This window comes from Mytilus edulis, chromosome 13 (assembly GCF_963676685.1).
Source record: "Mytilus edulis chromosome 13, xbMytEdul2.2, whole genome shotgun sequence".
In the NCBI taxonomy this organism is placed as follows: domain Eukaryota; kingdom Metazoa; phylum Mollusca; class Bivalvia; order Mytilida; family Mytilidae; genus Mytilus; species Mytilus edulis.
In genome coordinates, this window is record NC_092356.1 from 6,193,469 (window position 1) to 6,201,717 (window position 8,249).

General features: G+C 31.8%; 1 long non-coding RNA gene across 1 annotated transcript; it reads right to left on the reverse strand.

Moving 5' to 3' along the window:
* Positions 1-428: 428 nt before the first annotated feature.
* On the reverse strand, positions 429-5,683 carry LOC139501441 (uncharacterized). Its single transcript, XR_011658568.1, has 3 exons — positions 5,165-5,683; positions 2,156-2,354; positions 429-790 (listed from the first exon to the last, which is right to left on the reverse strand). It is a non-coding gene; the product is annotated as an uncharacterized lncRNA (long non-coding RNA).
* Positions 5,684-8,249: the final 2,566 nt, after the last annotated feature.

Sequence of the window (8,249 nt, forward strand, 5' to 3'; positions counted from 1 at the left end):
TGGGACAAGGCAAAATCCCATGGGATTTTCCATTATCCCATGGGATTTTGGTTAAATCCCATGGGATTTTTTTTTGTCCCATGGGATTATTGTAGTCCCATGGGATATTTGTTGTCCCATGGGACAAAAAAAATCCCATGGGATTTGTATTATCCCATGGGATTTTTAATATCCCATGGGACAAATTAAAATCCTATGGGATTCTAATTGTAAATATATAGATATAAATAAACAGTAATGTGTATGTTACAATGTTTTCTATTTGGTAGTAAATTATTATAAGATGAATCTTTTTAATTGAATATCTTTTTTTCTTGGGACAAAAAATGTGGGAAATGTTAATTTAGCATATTGTTCTTTAACTGTTCAAAACTAAACTTTTAAACAACAAAGCAGATAATGTAATATGTAATATATGTTTATTCATGAATTATAGAATACTTTCTTGAAACACAATTATTTGCCATTTGAAATCAATAAAAACTCTATTGTTAGGCTTAACATACTAGTAGCTATTTAAGTAAATCTATTTTTTTCACAATATCCCTCAACACAAAACATTAATAGTTTCTTATCATCCAGCATTGTTTGATGGTATAGTCCACTTTTTGGACATTCAGCACAGAACTTTGACATTATTGTGGTTTCAATATTTTTTTGAATTTAAAAGAACTTCAAATCATTGACTGAGTGATGAAAATAATAACTGATCCAACTTTTGTCTTTGAATTTATTCTGGTCTTGTTTCTATGTTTTCTCCATTTATTCTAGGTGGTGAATTTCAATCCTTCTGAAAAAGAACCAATAAAATCTAAAGTAATGGATTATACAAAATTGTTTTCATACATGTAGCAATAATATGATTTTCAATAAAAATAGCTATGCAATATGGATTTTACTGATTGTTAAAGGTTGTCCTGTGTCATCAGTTGCTAACGGCCTACATCCTTTGGTCTCTGATGGAGGGTTGTCAAATTAGCAATATACCACATCTTCCTATTCTAATACCATATAACAATCAATTAATTTATTCTTCTTTATAACATTTGGGTATTTTCCCAAGTTATATATATATATATACTGTAAATTCGGAATTAATGCGAGTTTTTTTTTATTGCGAACAATGCAACGGAGTTGTAAACGCAATAATTTAAACTCGCATTATGAAATATTTTATATGGATTAAACAGGATTTTTCTCAAAATCGTAAAATTTAAAATCGCATTTAAGTCTAAAATGACAGAATCGCAATAATAAATGCACGCAATAATTTATGAATTTACAGTATAAAGATCAATGTGAAAACTTTAGACAACTATAATAACATTCCATTATTCACAAGAATTTGCAATATATTATACAAAATGCAGACAACAGAAACAATATTTCTTTAAGCTTTTGAAGTTCAGACAGATTTCAATTTGTGTTTTATTTCAATGAAAAAATACCTTGAACATATTGGAAATTATAACATTGATACAAAAAAAATATGTATGTTTTATCCTTATTTTTTGTGTTGTTGGCTTGCTGTCTCATTTTAATATACATTTAAACATACATCAATAATCTTCTTCTATATTAAAAGTAAAAATGGGATATTTTTGATTTTGATATCCAAAAACATTATAGTTCTATCAAACACCAATGTGTTTGATATTAATTTTAAGACGTGTATAAATGTTCCAGACCATATCAGTATTCGGATGTTACTTTTACGGTCCAGAACTTACAGTCCCACCATATGTGTACAGTCAGACCATTTAAGTATATTTGTACTGTCTGGTACCAGCTCGACCAAACCTGTGTTTTTATTTTAACTGCAATTAAACTTTTTGTATTAATCTATTAAAGATTTCAGTTATGTTGATCTGTACTGTACATTTGTTTGTAATAAACTTGACCAACTTCTTAAAATTGGGCAAGCGTACAGTCCAAATACTTGTTTGTTCTGGAACATAAACATGATTAACAAGCATTTGGCAGGATGTCATGCTAAAATCCCATTAATATTAGTACTAAATTTTGAGTATATACATGTAAATCCACAAGTTACTTACTGAAATTCATGGTGAACACTCACCAAAAACTTACAATTTAGAGGAAAGACTGGAAAGATGAATGCACTAACACTATCAAAACAGAGCATAAAACTTACCGAAAAACAAGATGTTTTACATTTATCCAGGAGCAGGATAATTGAAAAGTTGTTTTTTTCTTTCTCTGCTGTCCATCATATAACCTTTGATTTCATCCATGCAAAATATGAAAATCTGAAAAGGTAAGACCTAGAACCTCAACTTATCCACATTTTGAATTTTGAACTGCATACTTGTCCTTTTCATCTTGCTGACAACCTAAACATAAAAAAATGATAAAAACATAATTCTAGATTGACTTTGTGTTTTTATTTTAGTTGGTACATGTACAAACAATTTTCCCAACTTTAAAACGAAAACATCATCACCAAAGAGGAGGTCATACTAACCTCCGAAATATTTAAACAAACCGAAATTATTACTTGATTAAGATCTTGTCGTAAATTAATGGCATAGATACTCTTATTTTTGAAAACTTGATGTCTATTGCATACTTATATTCCTTTGTACGAAAATATGCATATTAAGATGGACTCCATGGACTTTAATGTTAGCATGATTAATTTTACAGTCACTGACAGTTTTTCAGCTCTATGTGTACATTTTGAGAGAATCTTGCAATACTGTATATTCTGATATTCAGAACTTATTGTGAGGTTTTTATTAATACAACTGAAAGCTGTATCTCGTTTTCATTTCTGATACATATTTATGAGCTGAAGACCAGTGCCGAATTTTTCTCACTGCATTGGAGACCCATAGGTGACCTTCGGCCGTTGTCTGCTCTTTGATTGGGTTGTTGTCTCTTTGTCAAATTCCCAGTTTCCACTTCCCATTTTATATCATGTATGCTGATTTTTCTTAAATTACAATATTTAATCATGCAATTTTGTCCATTATTGAAAATACGATAAGCAAAAATAAATGCACAAAAAATTTAACATTGTTATATATGTAAAAGACTTTTTTTAAATTCAAAACAGTTGCCTACACTGTTAATTTCTTTGTTTGATTTCATATTTTTAAAGCCTTTATAGCTAGCTAGATGGTATGCCGGGGCGGATCCAGCCATTTTAAAAAGGGGGGTTCCCAACCCAAGACAAAGGGGATGATCCTATATTCATTTGATTTGTTTTATTGTCTCATACAAGAATATCAAGGGATCCTGAAATTTTTTCACCTAACCACTGGATGACAGGGGATCTCAACCATTTAAAAGTTTCTCAAACATGTGGGGGTGGGGGTGAACCCCATGAACTCTCCCTATATTTCCTTTTATTTGTTTTATTGTTCTATACAAGAATATATAAATATGGTTTAGGGGTGGGGATCTTGACCGTTTACAAGTTTTCAAACTAGAGGGGGTGGGACTTCACTTTTATTTTATTTCATTATTAATTTTATTGTCCCCGACAAGAATATATATGGTTTAGGGGTGGGGATCTGGATCGTTCACAAGATAATAGCACATTCTCAAATTGAACAGAGTGGTGAAACCCCCAAAGACCTCCTTTTAATTTCATTTGATTTGTTTTATCGTCCCATTCAAGAATATATATGGTTTAGGGATGGGGATCTGGACCGTTTACAAGATAATAGCATATTCTCAAATTAAAAGGGGTGGGGATTACCTCCCATGGACTCACCCTCCCTTCTTTCTTCCCCCCCCCCGAAATACCTTTTAATAAGCCCCAATGCACAGATAGTTCACAGTATTTTCCCTTGATTTACACTAAAGAATATACACTATACAGGTGTAATTTTTTTTTAAAAAGATAATACAACTGAAGACCACCCTGACCACAGTGGTGGATCCAGAATTTTTCATAAGTGGGGCCCACCGACTGCCTAAGAGGGGCCTGCTCCTGCCATGACTCAGTGATTCCATATATAATCAACCAATTCTTTTCCCAAACAGGGGGCCTTGAACTCCTGATCCCCCCTTTTTTTTCCTCATTTCAATCACCCTGATATAAATTTAGTTTTATCACTTACAATAGGAATGGTTTGAATTCCCCAATAATTCTTATATACCATTAATATCAACATATTTCATTTTTGATAAATGAAAGGCAAAAGTTTTCTATGGGTAGAAATGGATAGTGGGAAGCTTTCAGAGGGGGGGCCACTTGCTATATAATTAGTGGTAGGGATGAGCCGCTGAAATAGGTCACTTTTTCATGCTCTATGATATATGAAAAGGGTGAGAAATTCGGATTAAATATATCAATAGGTTGATATTATCACTTGCTTGATTATATCATAAGTATCTGAAACTAATCAGATGTCCGTATTCTTAATGCGGTTAAACTACAGTCATATATGCATCAGTTATTTGTCAAACCAATTAAACTCTATTTATTCTGATGTGGTACTGATGCCAGTGGTAGATGCAATAAATCCAACTATTTTGACATTTGCACCTAATTAACATTCAAGGGTTTGTATACATAAAACATGATAACAATTATTTAAAGAAATTCCATTGTGACAGCATCCTTTAAGAGGGAACGGCAATGAAAGTTTTTATCAGTTTTTAATTAAAATTAAACATGTTAAAATCGGTGAAGGTGTTACACTCTGGGGTGATATTACATTTATCTGACCATAGATGTAATACCATCTATGATCTGACCAAACGTCTTTTATATGTATTGTATTTTGGAATTGAAATATCTTCATAATGAAAGATGTAAAATGGGCAATAAGAAAAAAGTGTTTAAGATGTGACGAATTTATTGGAAAAGAAGGGGATAATATTGCGACTATTTTGCTTCTTAACAAGATGATAAGCGGGAAAAATATTGAAATATATCTATAGGTCTGTTTTTTGTTAATTAATATATGACAAGGTATATATTTTTGAATAACAAAATATATGAAAAGGGTGGGGTACTTGATGTCTCAGCTGCTCACCCCTACCAAAAAAAGTTTGAAGTGGCCCCCCCGGGTTCACACCATGCCGGTGGCTGTGTTCAAAGTGCTGGGTTTTTATTACCCTCGTTGTTTGCGGACTAACTATTTAGGCCAGTGGTGGATAATAGTGTGCGTGCATTTATCTTCTATACCTTCTTAATCAATATATTCAAATACTGACGGCAAGTGTGTGTTGTAATGATGTATCAATGTCTTTTTGAAAATCACCGTGCTATTTACATGTGGGATCGAGAATGCAGGGGAAGGAAACTTGTCAATTATGTTTATTTCTAAGCCAAAATAAAATGAGCCGCCGTAAAATTAACCTTGGGTAATAACAGTGCATGTAAGGCTCGTCTCGGAGGGGTGTCTTTTTTTCTGTCTTCTTTTTTAGTTATATTTTTAATAACTTACACTTTTTTCCATTATTCTCTTTCTTTCACTATTCTTTATTCCTTTTTTTTTTCTTTGTCCTTTGTTCTCTATTCTGTTAATTCACATCCATACCCTCTTATGTGTATGTGGACTTACTGTAGTTTATTTTTTAGTTCTGGCAGAGATATTAGATACAATATATATGTCTCTGGTTCTGGTATTATACGATAAGTCAATTTCTTTTTCATGCAGTGTCATGAAATATAATGGTTTTATGCATATCAGCCAAGATTGTGCGCAACATTTTAATAAAAAAATTCAACACTATATACACGTTTAATGTGAATTTTATTAAAATCGATGAAGAACATGAATTTGGCAGCTAGTGCCCCTTAAACAGGTAAAGTTCAATTAACAAATTCTGATCTACTGGCATTCAACACCAAATTACTTATACTTGCTGTATATTGATAAATGTGATTGTATATTGTCAATACCTCAACATCGAGAATACGTCATGTGAGGTGTTGGTCGCTACGTTTGATACGGAGTCAAAGGTTGCGGCTTCGAGACAGAGAAAAACATCCAGGTAAAAAGTGTAGAATTTTGTTTTTGAAAATTTGAGTTGTAAATTTTCCTAAAAAGTACTTAATTCCGTTCATCTATTATGGGTATAAACTAAACTGAACAAGAAAAGTATTAGTAAACAGACAGAAAGTCCGACGTTGAATTAATTATTTTACAATTAATTGTTTAAATATATGAGAGAATGTTTTAGGCGAATTTTTATATGAGAGAATGTTTTAGGCGAATTTTTATATGAGAGAATGTTTTAGGCGAATTTTCTTTAATTACAGATAAATGTATTTTAGGTTCAGGAAATGATTTATTCTTCGGGTACGTTTAAACAACCGCTCAGGACCTCCTGAGTGCACTCAGGACATACAAAGTGCACTCAGGACCCATTACCGTAATCATATCTGCACACATGATGGATGTTTATATTCGTTATACGCTTCTTATTTTAGAGTTAAATTTTGGTAGAAGTTGAAATCGCAGAGGCGGATCCAGCCATTTTAAAAAGGGGGGTCCTAACCCAGGGCAAAAAAAAGGGGGGGTTCAACTACATGTCCCCATTCAAATGCATTGATCGGAACCCCCTCCCCCCTCTGGATCCGCGCCTGAATCGAACTTAGATAGATATGTTAATTCTTATAAAATAATGAGGGCACGTGTCACTGATTACACAACTACTGAGCCATGAATTATCCAATCAACAAAATTGATTGGATTATCTTTATTGTTTTTTAGGAATTGTATTGTTTAGTTCAGTTTTACCTTTAACATGAATTTGCATATAGAAAAAATAAAATATATATCTCATTCGATGTGCTTTTTCAGTTTATTTTTCATGATGACGGGTAAATTAATTTGTTGTGTTTTGCAGTTCACGAATAAAGAAAATTATTTTATAGTTTTTTTTCTGTAACAAGTTCGATTTTTGTTTTTCAGTGTGATTCTTTTCTCTCTCTCTATCTAAATCAAGTTTTTAAACAAACACAATGTTGACTGAATATCAAATTTTATTACATTTGTATATCTTTATTCTCAACAAACCATTATACAAGAGATTGAAGACAATTATGTACAATATTCAGTTTAACCTTAACGGAAATCTGTGCACGAAGACTAAGTCGTAGTTTGAACGGATTTCGTGTCAATAAACTGTCTTCGAAATAGTCTTTCTTTGTTAATGTTTGTGTCATTTTGGTCTTTTGTGGATAGTTGTCTCATTAGCAATCATACCACATCTTGTTTTTTTATAATTTCTCGCTACTACAATCTAACTTACATATTTTTTTAGAAATAATTATACCCAAAATATCATAATTTTTAAAAAACGGAGACGAAAACGGAGACAAGTTCATTTTCAGAATTTATTTTCGCATTGAAATTCGTTTCAGGCTTGTGAAACTGGACAAAACGACTTTAATTAGAGAAAAAAAAACTTAATAAAAACGGATTTCTTAAAATATTCGTATAACTCAAAAATAAAATTCCTGGACAAGTTCGATAAAAATGAGAAATAACATCTAACTACATGTATATGAGTTTGATTGTTTGAAAAGTACGGCTTTTACCGTTTAGAACGGATTCCATATACAAAACTTTAATTAATATAAATTCTTTTAAAGTATGAACATTTATTTCCCTTTTCAAACTCGTGCAAAGAACCAATTACTGGTCCAGGACATGATAATAAAATTAAGAATAAAACTTAAAAATTTATGGAACGAAATCTTAATAAAAGACGAAAATCTTAAAACATCGTGATATTCATTCTAGACGTCACAATATTACTTCCCGCATGGTCACACTGTACTAACAACACAATGTATAAAACAACAATAAAGATAATCCAATTAATTTTGTTGATTGGATAATTCATGGCTCAGTAGTTGTGTAATCAGTGACACGTGCCCTTATTATTTTCTAAGAATTACAAATGTAACATATCTATCTAAGTTCGATTTCAAATTCTACCAAATTTAACTCTAAAATAAGAAGCGTATAAAGAATATATGCATCCATCCTGTGTGCGATGACTATAAAGGGTCCTGAGTGCACTTCGTATGTCATGAGTGCAATCAGGAGGTCCTTCAAGCGGTGTTTAGACGTACCGTTATTCTTCTGGAAGCTTCAATTTTTTTTTATCAATAACTTTTACACAAGGAGACATTTTTGTTTTTTGACAGCATGAACCCCAGTTAATGAGCAAACACAAATTAAGAACGAAAACCGTTTACAATTAAATTTTATAGAAGGAAAAAGGGGGGGGGGGTAATAAACAAATTTTATTTA